We start from the raw sequence: 12,423 nt of genomic DNA, 5'->3' as shown, positions 1-12,423 counted from the left end.
AGACACCATCCTGTTTAAGTAATAATTAATTTTGTGAGGAAAGTGATTGCTATAGAATAATTAAATAACAGTGTGTCTAGGGCCACAGCTGAGCTCTTAGGTTAGAGAGGGTCAAAAGCATCTGACTGACCTACATCTCAGCAGTAGCTGAGTATTGCTTAAATAGACATTTCACACCACAAACACATTCGCACAAAGACACAAACACACACACACAAACACACACACACACACACACACACACACACACACACACACACACACACACACACACACACACACACTTAAGAGAGAGAGACAGAGGTTAGGAAACACTTGACCAACGCGAGTTTTGCAGTCATGCAGTGTTGTGGTTAAAGCAAAAATCATGCAATATATATATACATGAACACCATCTGTGTATATTACAATAGACACCTTTTTTAAGCAGTCCAGCTTTTCCAGACGAGCCAGCTTGTAGTGGGAGAGGTGAGAAGTTTGGCAATGGAGCCTACATGTACTTCCTCTGCTGTCACATTGGGTGCAGCAGACAACAACACCAGTTACATTGTTTTGCCATGCGCCAGGTCGAAATAAGATCTGGCGTGAGCGTCAGCGAGCATGTGTATTTATATCCGGCACTTTTTAAACAAATGCGTCGGTCTTGCCCAAGAATAATGTGATTAACATTCTAGAACCCAAAGCATCACCGGCAGAGCCACAGAGCCGGGTTAGCGTGGTATGCTACTCTTCACATCCTATCACATCACATCTGTGACCCCTAACCATGCATGATGTAGGAGCTCATACGCACGCAAACAGGCAAACAGACCAGCACTGCTGCTGAACCCTTAACCCATGATGTAAGCCCTACAGTACATACACAAACTGACAGCAAACAAAAGAAAGCTGAAGGAAACTAAGACAAAGTATGCAAACATTAAGTTACTAGGGAGAAAAAGTGTAAGAGAAAAAATAAATGGAGCGAGAGAGAGAGAGAGAGAGAGAGAGAGAGAGAGAGAGAACATAACACATAAGAGAACAAATCCCCTTTCTTTACTTGAGCACTGAAACAAAGCAACAAAGCGCTACAGAGCCATAATTGGCAAACAAAGTTGGGCTTGAAACCAGGGCCACTGAGCACGCCGCGCACCACACGGCTTTGTGCTTGCCTGTGGTTTTGTTTTTGTGCTAAATGTATGTCACTGCACTTCAGAGGATGCAGAGCAGAGACCACATGAGCTGCCACACTCAAACCATGATCCTGAGAAAGAGACAGAGCAATGGGCCTGAGACAGAGACAGATTGGTGGAACAGGACACAGACAGAGGCAGAGAGAAGATTATTAAAAGACAGATATGAGACAGATAGAAGGACTGAGAAAAAGTGTGTGTAGTGTGTGTGTGTGTGTGTGTGTGTGTGTTTCTCTGTCTGTCTGTCAGAGAGAAAGAAGGAGAGAGAGAGAAGGGGAGTATTTGTTTATGTGTATGAGAGAGACAGAGAGAGAGAGAGAGAGAAAGAGAGAGCAAGTGTTTGTGTGTGTGAGAGAGAGACAGAAAGACAGAAAGAGTGAGGGAGACGGAGAGGAAGCAAGCTTGTACTCACAATGCTGCTGGACGACGAGGTGCCCAGTGGCGTAGCTGAAGCCAAGCCTGCCGAGTCGTGTGTCCACGGGAGGCTTGCGTAGGGAGGAGGAGGAGGAGGAGGAGTGGGGGGTGTCAGGGATGGAGAAGAGTAGGGGGGGGGGGGGGGGGGGCGTCTCTCAGCTGACACCCTCACAGACAGGGGTAATCCACTCCAGAGGTATCTGCCCACTGCCGCGTACGTCAGAGCAAGTCCTCTCTGGGGTCCTCTATGACAGCCGTTTCCCTGGCTCTACGACCTCACCTCTCCACACACACAAACCGGTTAGATAAGAAGTATGAGAGAGGTAGGGAGATAGAAAGAGAAAGAGAGAGAGAGAGAAGGAGAGAGAGAGAGAGAGGAAGAAAAAAGGGGAACAACTAAAAACAAACAAGGAGAGCAAAAAAATCCATACGGCAGGAAAGCATGTCTGAAGGTTTTTATACCCACAGGTCTGTCTCCACCCCTCCCCCCTTGTATCCCCGCCTCCATTGTTATAGCAACGGCCAATCAGGCAGCAACTTCAAACAAGCCCTTCTCTTCTCTGTAAATGCAGTACGGAGTGGCTCTTTGCTTAGTGGTTAATGTAACATCCCACTGTAAGTGTGAGTGTGTGAGTGTATGTGTGTGTGTGTGTGTGTGTGTGTGTGTGTGTGTAAAAGAGAGTGCTTCATTGTGAGAATTGTAAATGTGTTTAATTAGCAGATGCAAGCATGAGGAGCCCCAGTGGCCACTCAGCATCCAAGCGTGCTTCTGAGGGGGGTGGGGAGAGAACACAGAGTGGATACACAAGCCATGGAACAAACACTCAGGATCTGAATCACTGAATTCACTTATTTAGACACAAACACATAGTGAAATGTGCACACACACGCACACACACACACACACATACACACACATATTGTTAAAGAGTCTCTGACACTGAAATAGATTAGATCGTAGGCACACTCACTGAAACTGCTATTAACCAAAATAAATGATACTGCTTAAGAGCTGTCTCCCTTTTAAAAAGACACACACATTTTCATTGTAATCATCAGACGGTATAGATTATGTAACAAACTACCAAAGATGGCCACCCTGACCATGAAAAAAGCAAATGTTTTCTACAAACTGTTTAAAAGCACTTAATGATCAAACAAAGGAGTTATGTAATGCTGATTATACGTAAAAGTAATTTTTCCCCAATGTAATTGTGTTTCTAAATGCCAAGACAGACACTTTCTCGTGCCATTCATTAGGAATATACAGCCCATAAGCAGCATCAAAGATAGTCTTCTATTTTAGTCTCTATTCAATTACACACTGATTGAGTCCACACAATGCAACATTTTGCCAAAAAGACAATAAGAGAAGCCTCTTTTGACAAAACAACACCCAGTTTAGATTATTCAACAACAAAAATAAATTACTGGATCAAGGGAACACTGATTGTGTGCAGCTTTGAACTGTAAATACTACTAACTGTACATTAAGAGGTATTTATTTAACTAACAGCAGCTGGGTTCAGAACTGTAAATACTACTAACTGTAGATTCATTAAGAGGTATTTATTTAACTAACAGCAGCTGGGTTCAGAACTGTAAATACTACTAACTGTAGATTCATTAAGAGGTATTTATTTAACTAACTAAAGCGGCTGGGTTCAGAACTGTAAATACTACTAACTGTAGATTCATTAAGAGGTATTTATTTAACTAACAGCAGCTGGGTTCAGAACTGTAAATACTACTAACTGTAGATTCATTGAGAGGTATTTATACTACTACTAACTGTAGATTCATTGAGAGGTATTTATTTAACTAACTAAAGCGGCTGGGTTCAGAAGCTGATGTGAAAGGTGGGGCAGTGGAGCAGGTTTTCACTACCCAGCACCAAGCAGCAGTCCCACAGTCTTCCATGAAAAATGAATGTGCTTCCCAACTTCTCTTATCAAATCTCATTGTAAGACCTGTGTATACAAGGCTTGCATGATGAAAAGGACATCAATTATGTGGCACAGGCTAGGGTTTCATCCAATCTTTTGCATATGTTGACCATTTCAATCAGAAATCCTGACTTAAAAAGCTTCAATCAAGAAACGCTCTCATTCATGGACCTAAAAGATGGGAATGGTTGGATGGAAATCCTTGTATTGGCTCATGTGTTAATTTTCAGATCTACAGTCCAAACATACACACACACACACACACACACACACATTCGCGCACACATTGTGTAACCTTGTACCCATGTGCACAATGGGCTGTCTGTCTAAACACTATTCAAATCTGCTAGTCTTTTAACCAAAGGACAACCTATAATCTAATATATTGTAGATTTTACAGAAACAAGTGACACATCACTGTATTCTCTCTCTCTCTCTCATGCTAGATGATGTTGTTTTTGTTTATGTTTCTTCACAGATGCTTTTGTCCAAAGCAACTTACATTATATTTGAACCAAAGACCAAACCAAACACACCAGAGAGGCCACGAGAAACTCCACATGCTTTGTTATTGTTTAGGGGACATGACTTGTTTGTGTCCAGTTCACAAAGCCAGGGCTGTATAAGATCAGTTTTGTTTACAGTGTTCTCAGTGAATGTACAGCTGCAAAAAGTGTTAAGAGATGGCTAATTCCTGCAGTGGAACTGCAAGTTCCTCAAAGCTTTGAGAAAATATTTTAGTCTTTGGTGCTCTATGTGCTACAAGTAGGGATAACATGAATAACTGCCGCAGAAGGAGACTGAGTGAACACTATGTTTTAGCAGGTGAATATAGGCAGGGTTTCCCTCTGAAGTCACATCTTCTGAAGAGCTATCATTTGTCATTATTCACACATGACACTTTTATGCTGAAGAGTTATAGCAGTCTCAGGCCAGAGACCAACATTCCCAAATGGACACAGTCAATAAGATCTATTTTGTAGGGCAAAACCAAATAAAATGCAGACAGCTGGGCAGCAAACCGCAATGATGCAAAAGGACAAAGTGCATCGTGGAGTGTATTACCAATGAAGAGCACACTGTTATGTAATGATACCAATCGAGTCTGTAAGCTTCAGCCATGGATCCAGACAGTGGACTCACAAAGCCACATGGATTGTTATCGGTACAAGACAACATTCCTTTTGTGAAACATGAGATGTATCCAGTCGTGCTACCACACTGTGATTGATGATCAAAGGACTCATCTCATTTTGTCAAAGCTCACAGCCTGTGTAGCATATTTTAGGTGATGACTGTCACACACAGTGAACACAATGCACGCAGTTCATCAGTGGAAAATATTACCCTTGACAAACCACCTGAAAACAAATTTGTTTTATGTAACACAATTAATATCAACAAGCAAATATCCAGATTGTGCTACTACTGCACCATGAATGGGCATTTGAAATGATAAACAAATAACCAAATGAGCTCAATCACACAGGGTCATCTGTTCATCCTGTATATTTTCTTTTGATTATATTGTGCTCCCTAATTGGCCTATTTTCAGCAAATTTCAGTCAGGAATAAAATAGGCTTACCATTAACCTAGTGCCAGCATAGCAACATTCATTTGATCTTTTGGAGGTTTTGGAGGTCTGTATCCTGGTATTTTATGCCAAAACAAGTCTCCTGAAGCATGTTTTCAAACCTAGATATACATAAACAAAAAGTCCAGAGTAATACGGCTGGAGATCTTCACAAATGATCAGTGGTCATCTGGAGTTCTCCCCAAAGACAGCTTGCCCAACATCAGCGAACTGATAAAAGAGTGATCAATCTGAACTCGAGGAGTAAACAGAGCAGACATGTTAACATGCAGAGCCCCTGCAAAAGGCTGAATATAGAAATCTTCTAGCACCTCAGGATAAAACATTTTGTATTCTGCTCTAAAATATGTGTGAAATATAGCACATGCACACTAGGTGTGAAGCGCAACTTTTGGAAACACAACTCGTGCCTCTCTCGCTTACACATCTGCAAAGAAAAATAATAGAGAGAGATTCTAAAAAAAGAAGGATCTGCAACGGATTACATACTCCAGTCTACCAAAGGTAATTAGTGGAGCCAATTCTTCAGGGGAATGTTCACACCTCCTGATAACTTGCAGTCCACTGGACTAGCACATTGACAAGAGAAACCTCCCTCAGAGAAAACAAAAAAACAGCCAGAGCCCTGTGATATATGCATACTAATAAGGGCTTGGAGGGGTTTGGATAGAAAAATGGCTTCTTCTCTGGGGGCCCCCACTGGGCACTGGATAGTAGGGCTGCCAAATCAGACAGCTCAGCAATTGAACACTGTTGTTCACAGTACAGTAGCTAGGCTAATGTAAACAGCAGTCTTATCCTGTATAGATTGTAGCATGGGTAAGATGCATTGTGAAAGAATATACTGGGCAGCGCAGGCCCTGAGAATCAAATCATGCTGTTGTTCTTAGCAACTGAATGTTCCACAACTCTTATTTAAAATAGAGAGGGCAGATCTGACTCCCTTGAATCCCACTGACCTTGGCCAGTTTTGAGAGGAAAGGCTGTCTGGCTATTTTATTTATTTATTTATTTTATTTTTTGTATTACTATCTGATTTCCTCAGAGGTGCCCTTCGGTGCACCATCTAAAGGTTTTCAGAGTCAAGCGCGAGTGAGTGTTCCACAAAATTAAAATCTATTTCAGGGTTGCTGGCACCAAACTGTCGGGTTAATATTTAATGAACAAACAAGAGTTGGGCCGCACAGACTGAGGCCTTAGTGCCCCTGTGTGTGTTTACACAGGGGCTATCTGCAACTTTTAAATAGCCTGCCATGATTCATGAAGGCATGACCGGGAAAACCCAATGTAAGGGGGCATCCCTCAATGAACTCCTCTTCCTCCAGCAAGAAGTGATGAGTCAGCATATTTACCATATTAGGCACTCCATCATGTTAGCTCCATTAGAGTAGCATTTTCAAGATATGGCCTGATTGGTTCTACTGACAAGGGTGCTCTCAACAGTCATAGATGTCCATCTAAATTGGATTTAGATGTACATTCTGATTGTTACGTTTTCTGGAATAGACGATATGTGAGTCAAGTTTCTTTTGCAAACAGATGACATACACACTGATAAATGAAACGTTTATCTACAACAGTTTTATAGAAATTAATAATCTCAAATGATGACTGCATATAATATAAACAATACTAATATACTAATCTACTTATTGACAATAACCTATATATTAAACAGTATTATAGTGTCCTAGTAGTATAGTATAGTATAGTACAGAATAGTATAGTATAGTATATGATGGATCGCATAGTTGTGTGAAGGGGGGGTAGAGTCAGTGAGTAAGTGTGGCCTTGCTAGTGCCATTCCTCAAACAGAATATCTTTAGTACAATTCATGTTAACATTTGCTTTGCGTCTCGGTATGTGTTGTTACTGTATGTCTGAAGGTCGAACTGGATGCCTACGGGTCTGACTTTGAGGGCTGGGGAGTGAGGGGGAGCAGGGTAGACCGGCATCAGCTGGCCCTCTCTCTGTGTCTCATGCAGAGCGGATGACTAGGGTCACATGAGACCATGTAATGCCTATGATTTTTAACCAGAGATTGGGCTCTCTGCTGTGATTCAAATGGAATGGAATAGAGCGGTCTTCTTTGTAATGATAAGTGATAAATTTAGCAGTATGTCTTTACAGTGTTAGAAACAACTAGCCTTCAGTAATGACTATCATGACAACCACCCCCCCCCCCCACCCAACTTTTTACTTAAAGTACATTTTAAATGAACTACTTTTTACTTTTACTTGAGTACATTTTCAGATGGGTAATTGAACTTGTACTTGGGTAATATTTCATCAAAGTATTGGTACTTTTACTTGAGTACAATATTTTGGTACTTTTTCCAACTTTGCTTATCAGGCATCTATTTCAGGCAGAGCTGTGCATGTGCAAGGCTTCACGACACGATCGGTACGATGTGTTCACAGCACACCACATGATTGACATGATGTATTCACATGTTGACTTTTGGCCGCAGAAGGTGCTGGATATGTGGAGACAACTGCCATATTGGCGACCTAACCTCATGCATTACATAGAGGATTTTTTGAGTGCTGTGTCTCCTCATTAGAAAGTCTCTGGTTTTGTCAGATTATATCATCATGTCTAAAACATGTTTTGGAAACTGGTAGAAACTATCATTTGTCATCATCAATGACAGTTAATTATTATGACCGCCGCTAGTTTTATGTTACTTATCTACTTCCTGAATATTTGGTCAACGATTTCCGGGACACCGAAACACCGGGGCACATGAAACTTGGTGGCCATGTAGCCCTACTAGACTTTTACAGAAAAAAATTGTGTGGCCCCTTCATTAGGGCTGGGTATCGATCCAGATTTTCTGATGATGGTGAGATATGACACAGTGTTTCTTGACGTCCAACAATCACACGTCAAAGCCACTCTTTCAGCAGACCTTAGTTCTACCAGAAAGACTCAGTAGACAGAATAGAATCAGTTAACGATTTAATTAGTAAAGGAACGGCTTGGATGCAAGCATGATAGAGTCCTGAATAGGTAACAGTCTTTGGCGTAGGCCCCGTCTCGGATCCGTCCAGCGATGAGCGGATCTCGTCTCCTGCCGATGGATGAAGGCAGGGGCGGGGAGCCTACCCCCAAAAGGATGAGTGATGCCCGCCAGGGCGGTGACTCCGTAATCTGGTTCTGAGAGGAGCAGAGACATTAGTATGCATACAAGATGAATTAAACAGCATGACTGGGCCGGGGTGAAGACGTTGTGCCAGGACGCCGACAGAATTTTAAAATAGCTAGGTGTTAACCATAACCTAGGGTTGTAGTGGGGCCCGCAGCATACTTTCGCTTTAGTGGGATTTAGAAGCTTGACGAGCTGGGCAACCAGCGTCTAGGGCAACCTAGACCAATGCGGCGGCCGGGCAACCGGCGTCCAGGGCAACCTGGACCATAAGCACTTCACGATCTGGGCGCCCAGTGACTAGCGAGCTAGTACATCGTGACGAGCCAGGCCACCGGCATCCAGAGCAACCTGGACTTTAGTGCTTATGCGAGCTGGGCAACCAGCGTCTAGGGCAACCTAGACCACGAGACGTGCCGGGCTACCGGCGTCCAAGGCAACCTGGACCATTAGCTGGGCAACCAGCGTCTAGGGCAACCTAGACCAACGTGACGGCCGGGCGACCGGCATCCAGGGCAACCTGGACCGAACTGGGCAACCAGCGTCTAGGGCAAGCTAGACGAGCGTCACGAGCCGGGCAACCGGCGTACGACGCGACCTGAACCATGAGCTGGGCAACCAGCGTCTAGGGCAACCTAGACAGACATGACGGCCGGGCAACTGGCATCCAGGGCCACCTGGACCAAACTGGGCAACCAGCGTCTAGGGCAACCTAGACGAGCGTCATGAGCCGGGCAACCGGCGTCCAAGGCAACCTGGACAGTGAGCTGGGCAACCAGCGTCTAGGGCAACCTAGACCGATGTGATGGCCGGGCGACCGGCATCCAGGGCAACCTGGACCAAACTGGGCAACCAGTGTCTAGGGCAACCTAGACGTGCATCACGAGCCGGGCGACCGGCGAGAAGTGACCTGAACCATAAGCGTCGAACGAGCTGGGCAATCAGTGAAAGGGCAACATGCCCATGGCTGAGACTAAATCACCACAAGCTACCGGCATGCTGGGGCCCAATATGTTTCAGCAATTAGTGCAAGGCGAATGCCAGAATTTAACCACCGCCACCAGGATTTGTGAAGGTAAAATGAGGTACCTGAGTTAACATGGGAGAGCAACTTCTGAGCATCGAAAATGTCAAGAGGAGTTAGTTTGATGCATCCTGATGGATGACGTGGATAGCCCTTTTTGGCCGGCAGTCTTGGCTGCGCCGATGCGGAATGAGTGAGAAGTGAACCTCTTTGAAGAGAGGTTACATTTAAGCAGCACGTTAGCTAGATGGCTGCTGAAAATCGGGTAAAGTGTGAGCCGTAGTTTAAGGTAGTGAACGGGGACCAGGGAAGCAAAACATGGTTAAAAGGTTAAACATGATGTACTCAGGATCAATGCAGGGGAATAGAGCTTGTGGTTGCAGATGCTTGGGACCGGAGCAATGAGTTAGTTGATATGGGTGCTTGAGTATATTCGCATCGAAGTCATGTGGTTTAATATTTAGGATAGATAAGCATTATGACTAGTTTTGTAGAAGACTAGTGCTTGTGAAGCCAGATGTGTGTTCTGGTTCGATAGCTCACCTGCAGCGGCTAGAGTGAGATGAATGCATGAGCTGCAGACCCAAGGCCAAGATGGATGCGTGTGAGCTACACCTTAGCACCTGCTCTTGGAAAGCCCCCCAAAATAAGATGAGCAGCATCAGTAATGCGAGGGAAGCATGACCTTGCGACGTAGACAAATGACTTCAGGACAATTCATGCCTGTATGTGACAGGAGGAAGAAACATATGTTACTGAAATATGACGAGACAACGAACAGATGAGTGCTGGGGTACCACCATGGTGCTTATGCATCTCAGTGCAGAGGAGCTCTGAGAATGACTTAACGCGAGCTTGCTATACCAGCTGCACCACTGTGGCAGGATAGTACAGTTTAGAACTGGCTGCTGGAGAGACAATGAGTAAAGGTAGCAATGAGGAGAGAATAAGCAATACATATCGCCCAACTGGATGCAGAAATTATATTAGTCATGCGCCAAGCACTGGCCCCTGAGTGAGTGGAGGGGTGTGCATTCACGTGGCATTCCATGTGGCCAGGACATTTTTAATCAAAGCGACTGACAATGTACCCTGGGATTCCAGAGTTCTCACGGAAGCTTTTGCTCAGGGAGAGACTCGAGTCTGGCAAGGAGTATGATGCACGTAACTTTTGCCCCTTGCATCGCGGGGAACCAATATATGTGTAGCTGATATAGCGGGCCATAGGCGATCTAAACAGATGACAGACGTAGTGTCATCCAATTGCGTCGAAGTCCGGAATCAGGCAGTTAACATTGACCGTATAGCGGTATCCTGAACCATGAGCTGGGCAACCAGCGTCCAGGGCAACCCAGACAGACATGACGGCCGGGCAACCGGCATCCAGGGCCACCTGGACCAAACTGGGCAACCAGCGTCTAGGGCAACCTAGACGAGCGTCATGAGCCGGGCAACCGGCGTCCAAGGCAACCTGGACAGTGAGCTGGGCAACCAGCGTCTAGGGCAACCTAGACCAACGTGACGGCAAACAGGTTAAAGCTAAAACAGTTCTCCCACAATGCCAGTGCAATTAAAAACAATTTACAAGGTAGAGCACAATAACGAAAATGCATCAGTGAGTGCCGGTTTTACACAGTCAAGAGTCAGTTCTAGACAGGTGATAAGTGCTGGGATTAGGAAGGCTAGTTTTAAGCCGTGCTACAAGAGGAGATATCCTCGAAGGCGCTGGCCTTCGGGAGATTTGTGAAGACGGAGGGATGACCCCCCTCCAGTATGAACTGGAAACATGATCCACACGATTGCGTGATTCTGTATTAAGACCTGTTTTAAGCCGAACGAGAATCGATATTGAATCATGAATCGATTTTTTTAACCCAGCCCTACCCTTCATCCTCTGTGCTACCTGAACCGTGGCACCGAGGATGAAGAAATTTGTATGGTTATGTTATGGTTATGTTGGTCTCAAGGGCCCACATCAACTTAGCGCATAACCAGTCATTTGTGCATTTGTGATATGCACCCCCCCCCCCCCGGCAAAAAATGTTAATTAATATTATACTGCTTTAATCCGCCCGTCTTCAGATGAGATGTTCTGAACTGCACCAAATTTCATGTGTATGATTAACCTGACATCCTCTGGAGGTATGCCAAGATTTGTGGAATTTCATCCATGGGGGACAATAAGATAAATTAATTTATGTGTACATTTAGTGACTGTATATCCATCGGCCTGTAGATTGTGGTGTTGAGCAAAGTGTTACTGGTAGAGGATGATGAGGAGAGGAGCTACAAGGCAGGACTGTCTCACACACACTCTCTCTCGCAAACACACACACACACACATGAATTCACACTCGCACACATACATGCATGCGTACACGTACGCACGCATGCACACACACTCACATCCACACGCATAGACACACATGGATGCACACACACACATCCACATGCACAGACACGCACACACACATAAACACACACACTCACGTATGAACGCATGCACGCACCCATACACACACACACTCACATCCACATGCTCAGACACACACACACACATCCACACATTCATTTAGGCTGCATTTCCAGCAGAGGTGGGAGTAAGTCTATGGGGCGCCAAATGTAACATGCCTTATTTCGTGGACAGAATTACTTTTGTGTGACGAAATACATATATTCATTACGAAACCATGTTACAACGTAACACCTTTTGTCCACGGAATGCACAAATTGGTTTGCATTGTGCCCACGAAATACTGAAGAGACCACATCATTTCGTGGATGAAATTGACTGGTGGCCTTTTCCTTTCGTGGACATAATGCTGAATGCACTATTCACTGTCGTAGACGAAATAAACTCTCTTTTTTTTGGTCAAAAGTAATTCTGTCTACGTAAATACGGAATGCACCTACACGCATCATTCTGTGTATCCCATTTCAATTTCGTCTATAATTGTGTTACAGAAGGCATTCCGTCCACGCAATAGTAACTTAATAACTTACGAAATGCATTCAGTGACATATGCTTTCATTCTGTGGATGAAATGCATAGAATCACGTACAATACATTTCATGAGTCATCAATTTACGAAATGAATTATGTGTCACGATCATTTTATTACG

The 12,423-nt window shown here is 44.3% G+C and overlaps 1 protein-coding gene across 1 annotated transcript in view; it reads right to left on the bottom strand.

Moving 5' to 3' along the window:
* Nucleotides 1–1,990, bottom strand: part of cdk18 (cyclin dependent kinase 18) — a 41,333-nt gene extending 39,343 nt beyond the window's left edge. The window contains exon 1 of the mRNA XM_042089854.1: nt 1,585–1,990. The gene's annotated coding sequence lies outside the window, so the exon portion shown is untranslated. The remainder of the gene's footprint in view (nt 1–1,584) is intronic.
* Between the last annotated feature and the right edge of the window lie 10,433 nt (nt 1,991–12,423).

Source organism: Alosa sapidissima, chromosome 4 (genome assembly GCF_018492685.1).
Source record: "Alosa sapidissima isolate fAloSap1 chromosome 4, fAloSap1.pri, whole genome shotgun sequence".
Lineage (NCBI taxonomy): Eukaryota > Metazoa > Chordata > Actinopteri > Clupeiformes > Clupeidae > Alosa > Alosa sapidissima.
Note: the sequence above shows the minus strand (reverse complement) of the source record. Positions and strands in the feature narration are given on the sequence as shown.